Source organism: Syzygium oleosum, unplaced genomic scaffold (genome assembly GCF_021117445.2).
Source record: "Syzygium oleosum isolate NSW1041296 unplaced genomic scaffold, Sole_v2.1 Sole_v2.41, whole genome shotgun sequence".
NCBI classification, from domain to species: Eukaryota; Viridiplantae; Streptophyta; class Magnoliopsida; order Myrtales; family Myrtaceae; genus Syzygium; species Syzygium oleosum.
Genome location: NW_026607525.1, coordinates 456,631 through 471,565, shown reverse-complemented (window position 1 = coordinate 471,565; position 14,935 = coordinate 456,631). Strand labels below are relative to the sequence as shown.

General features: G+C 44.1%; 1 pseudogene; it reads right to left on the bottom strand.

The window, feature by feature from the left end:
• Positions 1 to 8,404: 8,404 nt before the first annotated feature.
• LOC130136098 (SPX domain-containing protein 1-like) lies at positions 8,405 to 11,745 on the bottom strand (annotated as a pseudogene).
• Between the last annotated feature and the right edge of the window lie 3,190 nt (positions 11,746 to 14,935).

Below are 14,935 nucleotides of genomic sequence, written 5' to 3'. Positions count from 1 at the left end.
TGTTACTACCAGTTTTGTCCACATAGCGCAAATCCAATTTTAACCACAAGACAACCATACGAAAATAATTAACAGAAGACATGATTCAAGAGAAGATTTCCAATATCAAATTAAATTATGACAAGAAAGACCAAAATAAAAGATTAAAGAAAAAATACAGCCGAGAAATGCCTTGACGACTTTTATCGAACAGTTGGTGGGCATTTCGATAGGACTGGCTTTTGCTAAAACTAATAAAATTCCAATCAAATATTTAAAATTCAAATTGATGCGGGAGCATCCGACTTAGCTCCATCGAACAAATCGAAACCATCGATGCTTATTCAAGCCAATAAAGAATTTGGGCATCATGTGCTTCGATGGGTCATTTCCAACAATTCTGAATGAAACAAAAACCTATCGATAACATATCGACGCATTGAAAAATGTCGATAACTTGTCGATACTATCGATAACATATCGATACTATCGATAACATATCGATACGATGAAGAATGTCGATAACTTGAAGTATATCGATGACATATCGATGGGAGGCTATTATGGACTATTTCAAAAGAGCATTTGAAGAGTTTTCAACAAAGTTATCTTCTGATCAAAGGGGGAGCACGAATTTTGCAAAGATGAAGATTCAAGAATGCAAGTTCCCATGCTATTAATTGCATTTCTAAGTCCTAGGTGTCTTTACTATTTTACAAGTTTCAAAGAGTCAAACTTTGTAGAACCTAGGTGCTTTATTATGTTTCTTAGTCCCGAGGTTTTCTTTTAATATTTCGATTGATTCCTAGGTTTCGTTTCTCCTATAAATAGAGGACGAATCTCCATTGTAAGAGCATGATTTTGATAAATGAAAATTTGTGAGATTTCCTCTGCTTGAGTGAATATCTTCGGAGAGTGGATAACTCATTTCGGTCTCTTTATCCTTGGAGCGTGGATTATTCCTTGGTGGTGAGCCAAGAAGCCCTTTATCCTTGGCTGGTGGTATCTTTAGGTTTTGGTGGTGAGCTTCTCCTATCCCGAAGTCCTTTATCCTTGGTTGGTGGAATCTTTAGGCCTTGGTGGTGAACTTCGTAAATCCCGATCCTCATCCTTGGTTGGTGGCGTGGCCTTTATACCTTGGAAGGTGATCGTTCTATCTTATTTATTTTTCTGCATTTTCCCTTCAATTCCAACCTCATACACTCCATTCCATACACTTATCTAGAAAATTCCAAAAGAAAATTACCCGTTCCGGAATCACTCGCCCACCAACGCATCAAATTGGTATCAAAGCTCAAGGTTGAACTTGTTTGAGTGATTCCTTTCTATTTTCCAATCCTTATTCAACATGGATGATCGGGTTCCAAGAGGCTTGACTTTGGAACAAGCGCACAATGAAAGGCGGGATCGTGCTATCCAAAACCTTCAGCAACAAATAGAGCGAGTCCTCAATCTTCTAGAGGATCCGGCGAGACAAGGCCAACCGGAGAGGCGTCCGAATGATCGACGTCAGCGTAACGATTTAGAATCTCGTCAAAGTTCTAGTAGCAATTCCAATTCCACTGGGGGCAACTCTAGTGATTCCGATTCTCATATCCGAAGATGAAGAGGGAGGCATAAGGAGGATGATCGAGACATCAAAGTGGAGGTCCCTGAATTTGAAGGTAGTCTCAATCCCGATGACTTTGTGGATTGGCTACATACAATAGAACGGATTTTTTACTTCAAGTCCTACTCGGACAAGAAGAGGTGCAAGGTTGCTGTCCTAAAGTTGACAAAGTATGCTTCTCTATGGTGGGAAAATCTAAAGCATCAGCGAGCAAGAGAAGGAAAAGGCCGAATCAAGTCTTGGGAAAAACTCAAGAAGTTGATGAAGAAGAGGTTCTTGCCCGACAACTATAGGCAAGATCTTTTCCTAAAACTGAATTCCCTAAGACAACAAGGGATGAGTATTGAAGAATACATCCGTGAGTTTGAACAACTCAAAATGAGATGCGACGTTCCAGAAGTTCCGGAGCAAACCGTCGCTCGTTTCCTTGGCGGCATGAATAGAGAAATTGCTGATATGGTTGAACTTCAACCGTATTGGTCCTTTGAAGACGTTTGTAAGCTAGCCATAAAAGTTGAGAAGCAACTGAAAGGCAAGAAGTTTTCCTCCAGAACCTCAACCAAGGCGACATCTTATTTTAAGGGTGCTTCCTCAAGCAAGGTCGAGAACACGTCGATCAAAGACAAAGGAAAGGAGAAGAGTACAGAGCCTTCCAAAGAATTCCAGAAGAAACCTGAAGGCGATGCGAGGAAATGCTTTAAGTGCCATGGTTTTGGGCATTTTCAAGCAAATTGTCCAAATCGGCGAGTTACGACTCTTCAAGAAATTGAGGAGATCAATTCAGCACTTCAAGAGGCTGAAAGCAATCCGGACCAAAATGGTTCCGAATCTGAAAAGGAAGAAGAAGTTGTGGAGAAAGCAGATGATGGCGAAATGTTGATCATACGAAGAGCATTGCATGCTGAAGTTTCTCTTGATAATGACCAAAGGGAGAACATCTTTCACACCCGTTGCACTATTAATGGGAAGGTATGTTCGGTGATTATCGATGGTGGGAGTTGCACCAACGTTGCTTCGACAACCCTTGTCGACAAGCTGAAGCTTCCAACAACGAAACATCCTCAACTGTACAAGCTCCAATGGCTCAATCAAGGAAATGATCTCAAGGTAACCAAACGAGCTCTTATATCGTTTTCTATTGGGAAGAACTATCGAGATCAAGTTCTGTGTGATTTGATTCCCATGGATGTATGTCACTTGTTATTGGGAAGACCTTGGCAATATGATATGAATGCTGTGCATGATGGTCGTAAGAACACATACTCTTTTCGGAAGGAACAAAAATGCATCACCCTTTTACCCTTGAATCCTTCATTGATACATCGAAATCAACCTGGGGAGGGAAACACTGGTAAGGAAAGTTTGTTCTTAAATGAAACACGGGTTGAGAGAGCCATTAGCAAACAAAAGAATGTATTTGCTTTGCTTATGGTAGAGAAAAAGAGTGAGATAGAGCGATCCATTCATCCAAAGATGCATCGCTTGTTGAAAGATTTTGCAGATATGTTCCCGGAGGATTTGCCACCTGGATTACCTCCCATAAGAGGTATTGAGCATCAAATTGATTTGATCCCCGGCGCTCCTCTACCGAACAAACCAGCTTATCGATGCAATCCGGAGGAAACAAAGGAGTTGCAAAGACAAGTCGATGAACTTATCGACAGAGGATATGTTCGAGAAAGCATGAGTCCATGTTCTGTTCCGGCTCTACTCGTGCCCAAGAAAGATGGTTCATTCAGAATGTGCGTTGATAGCCGAGCCATCAACAACATCACCATTAAGTATAGGTACCCTATACCTAGACTTGATGATATGCTTGATGAATTGTATGGTTCTACTGTCTTCTCAAAAATAGATTTGCGGAGTGGTTATCACCAAATCAGAATGCGAGAAGGTGATGAATGGAAGACGACTTTCAAAACCAAGGGAGGCCTTTATGAGTGGTTGGTAATGCCATTCGGGTTATCGAATGCTCCAAGTACCTTCATGAGACTTATGAACGAAGTTCTTCGTTCCTTTATTGGTCGATTTATCGTTGTTTATTTCGACGATATTCTTGTTTATAGCAAGAACGAGGAGGAGCATATCTCTCATTTAAAACAGGTCTTTAATGTCTTGAGAGAACATAAACTCTATGCTAAAATGGAGAAATGTGAGTTCTTCTCTCCAAGCATTGTGTTTCTTGGTTATGTAGTTTCCAAAGATGGAATTTCCGTCGATCAATCCAAGGTGGAAGCTATGAAGACTTGGCCGGTTCCGAAGTCCATTTCTGATGTAAGAAGTTTTCATGGACTTGTTTCTTTCTATCGACGGTTTGTTAAAAATTTCAGTACCATCATGGCTCCTATAACTGAATGCATGAAGAAGGGAGTTTTTGAATGGACAAAGGCTGCTCAAAATGCTTTTGAGGTAATCAAGCAAAAACTTTGTGAGTCCCCTATTCTTGCCCTTCCTGATTTTGATAAAGTATTTGAAGTTGAGTGTGATGCAAGTGGAGTTGGCATTGGTGCTGTTCTTGTGCAAGCACAAAAACCTTTGGCATATTTCAGCGAGAAGCTGACTGATTCGAAAAAGAATTATTCAACTTATGATAAAGAATTCTATGCCATTGTCCGAGCTCTTGATCATTGGAGTCATTATTTGAGGCCAAAGCAATTTGTCCTTCATTCTGATCATGAAGCTCTCAAATTCATTAGCGGCCAACGCAAGCTTAATTCGAGACATGCAAAATGAGTAGAATTTCTTCAATCCTTTTCTTTTGTCTCAAAATATAAGCCTGGACACACTAATGTTGTAGCAGATGCTTTATCGAGGAGATATTATAAGCTTGCTGTTCTGGACTCTAGAATTCTTGGATTTCAATGGATGAAAGAACTTTATTCTGAAGATGCTGAGTTCTCATCAACCATGGACAACTGTAAGCGAGGAGTTCAAGGTACATATTCCTTACAAGATGGGTTTCTTTTTAAAGGAAATCGATTATGTGTGCCGAAGAGTTCTTTTCGCGAGTTGCTAATTCGAGAAGCGCATGGTGGTGGAATGGCTGGTCATTTTGGAGTTAACAAAACTCTTGAGGTTCTACACGAACATTTCTATTGGCCAAAGATGAATGGAGATGTGCATGCTATTATCTCGAGGTGTGCAACTTGTCAAAGAGCAAAAAGTCATTTCCATCAAGGGTTGTATACTCCACTCCCGGTTCCATTACAGCCCTGGGAAGATGTTAGCATGGATTTCATTGTGGCTCTACCGAGAACTCAAAGAGGAAAAGATGCCATCATGGTGGTTGTCGATCGGTTCTCTAAAATGGCTCATTTTGTGCCATGTCACAAGACCGATGATGCATCTCATGTTGCTGACTTATATTTCAAAGAGATTATTCGTCTCCATGGAGTACCAAAGACCATTGTGTCGGATCGTGATTCCAGGTTCTTAAGCTACTTCTGGAAGACACTATGGAGAATGCTTGGTACCAAACTCTTATTCAGCACTGCTTGTCATCCTCAAACCGATGGCCAAACGGAGGTAACCAACCGTACTCTTACCACTCTTCTTCGTGGCATGGTGAGTAAATCTTTGAAAGATTGGGATTTGAAGCTTGCGCATGCTGAATTTGCTTACAATCGATCACCAAGTTACACTACTGGTCGATCACCATTTGAAGTTGTTTATGGAATTAATCCTCTCACACCCATCGATTTGATTCCAATTCCATCTAACTCTCAAGTAAGCTTTGATGGCAAAGATAGAGCTGAATCGATGAAGAAGCTTCATGAGCAAATTCGATCAAAGATCGAGAAGGCCAATGAGTCTTACCAGAAGAAAGCAAATCAGTTTCGGAAGAAGGCCCAATTTCAACCGGGTGATCTTGTGTGGCTTCACTTAAGGAAAGAGAGATTTCCATCTCGACGCAAGAGCAAGCTCATGCCGAGAGCTGATGGTCCGTTTAAAGTTATCGAGCGAATTGGGGACAATGCTTACAAGATTAATCTTCCTGGAGAGTTTGGAGTTTCGGCAACTTTCAATGTGGGAGACCTTTCTCCTTACTTGGAAGATGAAGACTTCTCATATTTGAGGACAAATCTCAAACAACCCGGGGAGGATGATGCAGGAGCATCCGACTTAGCTCCATCGAACAAATCGAAACCATCGATGCTTATTCAAGCCAATAAAGAATTTGGGCATCATGTGCTTCGATGGGTCATTTCCAACAATTCTGAATGAAACAAAAACCTATCGATAACATATCGACGCATTGAAAAATGTCGATAACTTGTCGATACTATCGATAACATATCGATACGATGAAGAATGTCGATAACTTGAAGTATATCGATGACATATCGATGGGAGGCTATTATGGATTATTTCAAAAGAGCATTGAAGAGTTTTCAACAAAGTTATCTTCTGGTCAAAGGGGGAGCACGAATTTTTGCAAAGATGAAGACTCAAGAATGCAAGTTCCCATGCTATTAATTGCATTTCTAAGTCCTAGGTGTCTTTACTATTTTACAAGTTTCAAAAAGTCAAACTTTGTAGAACCTAGGTGCTTTATTATGTTTCTTAGTCCCGAGGTTTTCTTTTAATATTTCGATTGATTCCTAGGTTTCGTTTCTCCTATAAATAGAGGACGAATCTCCATTGTAAGAGCATGATTTTGATAAATGAAAATTTGTGAGATTTCCTCTGCTTGAGTGAATATCTTCGGAGAGTGGATAACTCATTTCGGTCTCTTTATCCTTGGAGCGTGAATTATTCCTTGGTGGTGAGCCAAGAAGCCCTTTATCCTTGGCTGGTGGTATCTTTAGGTCTTGGTGGTGAGCTTCTCCTATCCCGAAGTCCTTTATCCTTGGTTGGTGGAATCTTTAGGCCTTGGTGGTGAATTTCGTAGATCCCGATCCTCATCCTTGGTTGGTGGTGTATCCTTTATACCTTGGAAGGCGATCGTTCTATCTTATTTATTTTTCTGCATTTTCCCTTCAATTCCATCCTCATACACTCCATTCCATACACTTATCTAGAAAATTCCAAAAGAAAATTACCCTTTCCGGAATCACTCGCCCCACCAACGCATCACAAATTGTACAAAATATATCATAGATTAAATATTATAATTAAAGTTGAATCCAAATCAATTTTTTTTTCGAATATCAATGTTAGATGAGCGGCAAATTGAAGCTTTTTTTTTTTTTATCCAACTCACGTAATCTAAGTAGGCGCCTTTAATTGTTTATTATTTTAATCTTTCCAAAAAAAAACTTTATCGATCAGTTTGTACTTGCTCATTAGTCAACACAACATAAATAAATAAATAATCGCAAGCAATGTCGCTCCACCTCTTGATGTTGAATTTTGGCAATACCGTGCAAGGGCATGCAACAGCTCCCTTGAACAATTAGCACAATTAAGCAACATGTATTTGAATAATCACTGATGACCTCTTCACATGTTGCATGAATCCATTTTGAACTTTTTGGAAACGTCATGTGATAGGTAAGTGGGATTAGTAAGTTTTTCTTCTTCTTCTTTTTATCTAATCAATATGAAAAGAAATAACTTAAATTAATGTGAAAGGAACAGGGAATTATGGATCAGCTTTCAATCGCCAAAGATTTGGTGCCTAAGAGCAGATAGAAATGGGAGATGTTCAATCACGATCGGGGTCAAACCGAAACCCATCTCCTGGTCATAGTCACCAAGATCGGAGGGACGGCAGCGATCGTTTGAGCCAACCCACCGGGGTGCGAGAAGGGCGTTAATCGGAATAGGCTTTGGAGCGAAGAGAGATTGGGAGAGAGAACGGAGTTCTGCCATGAATCTTATTATTATGAATCTGGGATATGTTCACTGGAAGTCTCGCGAAAGTCGCTTGATTGAGTCAAAAAACTCGCAAAGTTCAATTAAGTCATAAAATTTGTTAAATTGATTCAAATGAGTCATAAAGTTAACACCGTCAAATTTACTAACGGAAAATGCTGACGTAGCTGTTTTAAAATTATTTTTTATCCTACGTGGCTTATTTTAATTTTTAATACTAATTTTATTTAAATTAAATTTTAAAAATAAGCCAAATAATTATAATAAAAAAAAGAAGAAGAAGGAGGAGGAGGAGGAGGAGGAGGAGAAGACCCATGGCGGCAAGGGGCTATGGCCAAGCCCTTGCCGGTGGTCGCCTGGAAGGGTCACCGGTGGCCACCGGGAAGGGTCGACAACCCTCACCGGCTTGGGTGAGGCCCCGGCGAGGGCCTGCAAGCCTCGATTTGGGGGAGGGTGCGACCCTCGCCCCAGATTTGAGTGAGGGCCGGCGACCCTCACTCAAATCTGGGGCGAGGGCCAATGACCCTTCCCCAGATCGGGGCCTATAGGCCCTTGTCGGGGCCTCGCCCAGGGCCGGCAAGGGTCGTTGGCCCTTCTCGACAGCGGCCACCGGCGAGGGCTTGGCCACAACCCCTTGTCGTCATGGGTCTTCTCCTTTTTTTTTAAAACTTTTAGCTTTTTTATCTAATTTAATCTATCTTCTTTTAATTTTTTCTGATGTGATGCTTGTTGAATGTCACTCATTGCCACTTGCTTAAAAATAATAATAAAATAAGACATATCAACATTTTCTGTTAGCCTAGTTAACGTTGTTAACTTTAAAATACGATTGAACCAACTTGACAAGTTTTAGAATTTAATTACACGTTTTACAAATTTTAGGACTGAATTGCACTTTGGTGACAAGTTTCAAGACTTTCTAGTGAACATATCTCTATGAATCTAAAAGAATGCATCTAAAGATCAAACAAAATGCAAATTCGAAGGCAAGGGCGATACCGATGCAGCTCGAACCACACATCAAGATATTAAGCAGATCTTTTTAGTACAGTAAGAACTCTGCTAGGGACACAAATCCTCCGGTACACAAGTTATGCAGCTTGTATAGACTTTGGTTCCCCAGGAAATCTCATAGCACATTACACTGTATGCAGCTATTAAGAAGAGTGAAAAGGTGAAAAAAAGGAGAAGAAACTATCAAAGAGAACAGCTATTTAGCTTCTTGTTCCAGGAGCGGGACTTTCTTCCACGCCTCTTCCGGTCCGCTCAGCTGCAGCGGCGGCAACGAGAAGACGCTGACCGTCGAGCTGCCGCTCCGGATCTCTTTGAGGACTCGCAGAGCCGATATCGTGCTCTTCATGTATAAGCTCTTCATGTGCTCAATCTCGGCGAGTTCCTTGGGCACTCTGAGCATGCCGTCGGTGTCGGTGGAGGCGGAGGTCGTGGGGTCCAAGCCGCCGTCGTCGTCCAATCTAGCCGCCTCTGCCGAGGGTGGAGGAGGCTCGCTTGCAGGGAAGAGTTGGTCGATCATCTTCTCGCACTCCTTCACCAGCTTGTAGATCATGTCGGTGGTGAAGAACGGCTGCTGCAGGACCCGCTGGATGAAGGGCAGGCGGATCAGGGCTCCGGTCCTTTTGTCATACTTCTTCAGGATTTTCACCAGCCCTGTGACCACAAAGAAATCCAGAGACTTAGGAAACAATTTGAGGGGCTAATAGAAAGCGCAAATCAGAAGCCCCGTCGGGATAATCATCAGATCACAGTTTCTTTTCTTGATTTCGACCAAAAGGGAACCGATTATGATTCTGTTTTTGCTTGATCGGTAAACCGATAGCTCGACGGACACACGCAGAGACCAGGGGAATGCCATAAGCAATTCAATTCCAGGAAGATGTTTAACTGCATCCTAGACTGGCCTGCAAATGGTACTACTTAGTACTAATCTAAAGCAGTCTGTCCGTTAGAGAAAGTTATCGGGAAGCACCCTAATGACTCTTCCGAAACCAGCTATGCGACACAACTAAGTCTAGCAGAATAATACGCAGCAATGGTGTATCCAAGGTTACGGGCTGCTCGACAAAAATGAGTCGAAATGCATTCCGCATTACGCACATATTCAATTCAAAACTGAGAATGAGATACCTGTATAGTTGAGGGCACTGTAATTCTCTAACAAGACCATCTCCCCATGGAAATCGACAATCTCCTTCCTAATCTTGATCATCTCTTCATTGGAATCCTTGGCCTTTGCCATCCTATCCTGCAATTCCTGCGATAACCCACAATGGGAACATCAGTCATCAAACTACCCTTTAGTCTCCAGGTGGCACTCTAATCAGTACCACATCTCAAACATCTGAACAGGTACCGAACACTCAAAATTTTCCAAGCCATTTCACGGTTCTCTATATCCAAGATTTAACAAGCATTGTGCACTAGAGCCGGATACAAGTCCTTCTATAAGCATGATTTCTACAGCAAAAAAAAAAAAAAAAATCAATCGAATCGACGAGAATTTCGCCGCAATACAAGAGCGACACGTGTTACAATGGAAAGAGCGACGTGGCAGCGATTGATAGGCACGCATCGCGGATAACATTAAAAAAAAAAAAAAAACGAAGTTCGATTGGTCAACGCAGCATCTCTTGTGTCGGCTAATCTGTCGTCCCAGTCAAACGTCACGTCGCTTGACCACTAAGTAACCATAAAAGACGTATTCCAATTCACTTGGATTTGGATGATGATCCCAACAACACCCAACTTCTTCCAAAGTACCCCCAATGCTCATTTACCACACATGGCAACTAAGTGCGTCATACACAATATTGCTATACGTGATCCGATCCGAACTAAATGGTCACGTGGCGCTACAGATGACAGACAAAAAAAAAAAAATACCGTTAGGCGCGAATAAAGCAAGATAAATTCATCATGGATTCGCAAAATCTCTCGTGTCAACTAATCCGTCATCCCAGTCAGCTCCACATTATATATTAATTAGCACGTAATGCAGTATATGCCTTGACAATCTAGCGAAATATATACTTTAACTTAATCATAATCGCGACAGATGACAAACAAAATTTTTTTTTTACTGTTAGGCGCGAATAAAGCAAGATAAATTCGTCATGGATTCGCAGAATCTCTCGTGTCGACTAATCCGTCATCCCAGTCAGCTCCACATTATATATATATTAATCAGCACATAATGCAGTATATGCCTCGACAATCTAGCGAAATATATACTTTAACTTCAATCATAATCGCGACGCCCCACGTGATTTCGTACCTCAATCGTACTCGATCGTACCATGCTACCTAGCACAAAATTGCACAATCCCGGACCAAGTCGCACGTGCCAAGACGCGCCACGCGACGAATCCCGACCCCACCAAAGCCGAATCGAGGAGGGCATATGAGTCACGGCATTCCGTCGACTAATCAGTGGTCCCGGTCAGCTCCACGTTATATATTTTTTAACCTTACTATATTCGAAGTACCATGACCACTAAAGTGTGTCGTTCCAAATAACGAGGTAATTCCACGTTAACGTGAACTTTCTAAAGCTAGAACTTTCACGAGGAAGTAAAAACTGACACATGGAATTTTCGGCATCATCATGTCAAGTGTCAACTAGAAGGGAAACGCGAGCGCTGTTCGTACGGCGGATTTCCCCGGAAACGACGTCGTCCGGGGGCGAGATCTCGGACGGTTGCGAAACGATCGCGTCCGACGAGACGGATGGAAGGGGAACGAGCCAGCAGGGGGAAAAGGGGTGCCCGGAATCGGCGGGGAATCGGTGCGCCGCAGATCAAAGCGAGCGCGCGAAGAGGAGACGGACAAAGATCCGATCGGGAAAACGGGAAGGAGGAGCGAAGCGGGGTGGGGGGGCGAGGAGTACCTTCAATTTGATGATGTACTCCTCCTCCTTCTCGACGAAGAAGGAGTTGAACTTCTCCAGCTCGTCCTCCAGCAGTCGGATGAACTCGACCACCTCGTTCGTCATGCCCTCGCCGGCCACCCCGGCGGCGGCGGGGCAGGCTCGGCGCCCCCGGCGGAGGAGGAGGAGGCGCCGGCGCCGCCGCCGGCGGAGGCTCGTCGAGGCGGGGGCGCTTGGCGGGGCGGTCGCCGCCGCCGCCGCCCTTGGGGTCGATGAGCTTCAGGCGCTTCTTGAGCTCCTTGTAGGACAGGAACTTCTCGCGCCACTCGGGCAGGGTCTCCTCGATCTGGATGCTGAGGCTCTTGCCGAATTTCATGGCTGGTGGCTGCCTTACTGCCCGCCTGCCCGCCGCCGCCGGTGGTGGTGGTGGTGATGGTGGTTCCCCTGCTCGGCCGGCGATGAGGGAAACGCGTGAGGGAGGGAGGGAGAGAGAGAGAGAGAATTTCTTCGGCAAAAGAAGGGGAGGGAGATGAGAGGGGAAAGGCGGAGGTGGAGGAGAGGGGGACTTTAATGGCGGAAGAAGGCCAAAGAATATTCGTTAATTTGTGCCAGGAATATCCGGCCATTTGGTTTTTCTAAGTGTTAACATCCCCTCCCCTCCCTCCCTCCCTCTTTTTTCTCCCCAAAAATATTACTTAAATCTTCCCGTTCCTTTTTTCCCACCCTGTCGAAATTGCCCGGACCCGTCGGAGACCGCCACGTGGAAAGCGGAGACGCGTTACCTGGATTAATTCTTTTTTTCTTGATTGATACTATCAAAATCTCCAAACTGATACATTTATAATAAATTTATCAAAAATTAATTTACCATAAACTTTATACACATGTGGCGAATTTACCCCGAACTAATGACCATCGAAAATCCCGTTTTTGGTTATTTTGGAGGTAAATTTATCATAAATATACCAGTTTTTGGTTTTTTTAATGTATTAACTCTTTGTTTTTCCTATTTAGCTACTTAATTAGTAATTATCTGTAGTGCTTCTATTAATAAAATGATTTCTTATTTTATTTATTTATTTATTTATTATGTAGTGCAGTGGCTCGAGATCGTGGCTGGTTTGGCGACAGGTGAAACGGGGGGCGGAATGAGCTGATGAGGGAGAGAAGTCAAAAAGTATATAACCGTCCTCGGGGAGAAAAAGGCGACCCCCCATCGTGGCGGGGGGGACTCGACAGGTAATTCTTATATTTCGAGTGGCCATAAAATAAAATTTGCTCGCAGGGATCGGTTCTGCAAAAAAAAAAAACACAGAAAATCCCGGGGTCCTTTCGCCGTTTTTCCAGTGACGTCATCGGCCCGAAATATGACGCGGCCCGAGGTTAAAAAAAAAAGGGGGGGAGAATAATAGAGCGAAGGGGTGAAGATGGGATTTCGCAGCCCCCCGCGCGGGGGTGTCGCCGAAGCCGTAATGCTAATTTTGCACGATCGATTTTTTTTGTACGTTTTTTTTTTTTTTTGGAGGAGAAGCTCGGACAGGTAGGTCGGCCAGCACCCGACACTGTTCCGAGGCGACAAAGATTTCACGCTTACGAGTATCATGAGTGCGAGCACTGAGGATGCTTTGTGAAGCGCGCGAGTGTATCGCGGGATCTTCCGGGGTCAAAGCATGACGCGACAGGCTGTGCCGAGATGCAAGAATGTACAACTGTACCGAACAGATACGGTCCCGTACGAAAGCGACTGTCGGCACGCGGGCGGGCCCGCCGCCGCCGACACGAGCCTCGGCTCGGGTTGGCTCGAGCGGGGATCAATCAGGTTGGCGCGCGGCGTAAGACAAGAAGACGATAACGAACGGCTTATCTGAACCAGTCGATACTGCCTGTGCCGTCCATCTTCGCATTTTCTTATTGCGCGATTTTTCGCTTTCCCTCCTGCCGTCGACGATCGACGCTTTTGCGTTGGAGGGATTTTGGATGCGCGGCGGTAACTACAAAAAAAAGGAGCTCCCGAAAACAGCGTGGTAAAAAAGAGATTGTAACTATTTCTTCTTTTTCGGAAAAAGCAGAAAAAGCGGAGGACCGAGCTGGAAAAATGAGAAAGCGGCTAAGCCGACAGTTTGGCCGGCGGCTCGAACGAGATGGGCCGAGCCGAGCCGAGCCGAGAGCGGGACCCTCTTGGGTCTTGGCATATTTATGACGCGTGGTATAATCCCAAAAGAATCTGGAATATCCGTCCCGCACCTCATCTCTCTCTCTCCTAGTTAAAAAAATAAATAAATAAGTAAGTAAATAAAAAAACCCCCCAAATTTTACTTGGTACGGGCACATCTCACCACATGTGAACCCCGAAACAGACGACAAAGACCACGTCGTGAACTCTCTCTTAACGCTTAAACACGATTTAATGGAAAAAAAAAAAGAAAAATTGTCCGCTATTGTTTCACCGGATCGACCCTTAATCAAATACCTAAAAAAAAAAAAATTTAAAAAATGCGAGAAAATGCCGCCCTTGGGCGAAACAATGGGGAGAGATATTTTCTTTCATTGATTCGATTGCTTAGCTTAACAATGTGAGCACGACGAGCTTTTGTTTTCGACGGAATTCGGACGACGACGACGACAAAAAAACACAAATAGATAAGAAAAAGAAAAAAAAAACAACAACAACAACAAAGTCAAACGGGAGATGGAGGGGTCAAAAAAAAAAGAAAAAAGAAAAAAAAGAGCCGGGGAAGCAAGGAAAAGTCTCCCCCGCGGGGGTGGGAATGGGGGGCGGCGGGCCCCCCCGCGAGCGCCTGACACGTGGAGGCTTCGGAGAGTTCCACGAGTACGGAGCATAATCCTCGGAAGATTCGGATATGCCGCTCGGATATTCTCCTTCCCCCGCCCGTCCTCGATTTTCCAAATCCCCCCCTTTTCATTATTATATTAATTATTATATTATTATTATTATCGTTATTATTATTATTATTTCCCCGACCTTTTTTCCCATTTTTCCGGCACGACACGTTCCGCCGCCCCCCTCCTTCTCCGGCCGCTGCCGCCGCCGCCCCCTCCTCTCGTCGCTCCGCCGCTCCCCCGCAGCCGCCGCCGCCGTGCCGATGGGGGCGAGCCACCGAGCGGTCCGAGCGGTCTCCGGAGAGTCAATTGAGTCGCGCTTTTTTTTCCGTAAGTCTCTTTTTTTTTTCCCGTTTATTATCGTTTTTTCGAAGAAAATAAATAAAACAAATGGGGGGGCCACGGGTTCCTTCAAATCTTTGTTTCAACGACATTAATTTGATGCTCGGGTAGATTCGCAGATTCCTCCGAAAAGAAAAGTCGCCGTCGGTGCGTGCGCGTCAGATCATAACGGGTCGAGCTGGTGGGGCTGACCCCTAGATTTATCCACGGCTCGGCTCGGGTGGCCCGGCGATTGTACCCGTAACCCGAAACCGAGTTACCGGGCCCCCGCCACGCTGGCACGGCGCCGCGCCGGGGTGGGCCTGGCCTTTTGTAAGGCCGTTTTGGCCCCCGCCCTTGTCAGGTACTTCCGTCCTACGTTGACCCACTTCGCAAAAACCGTTAAATCACGTGGATGAATTGAATATAACGAGAAGTCGGGTTAATTTATAGAAGTCGCTCTTTATTTTTTATGTATCGTAGGACTA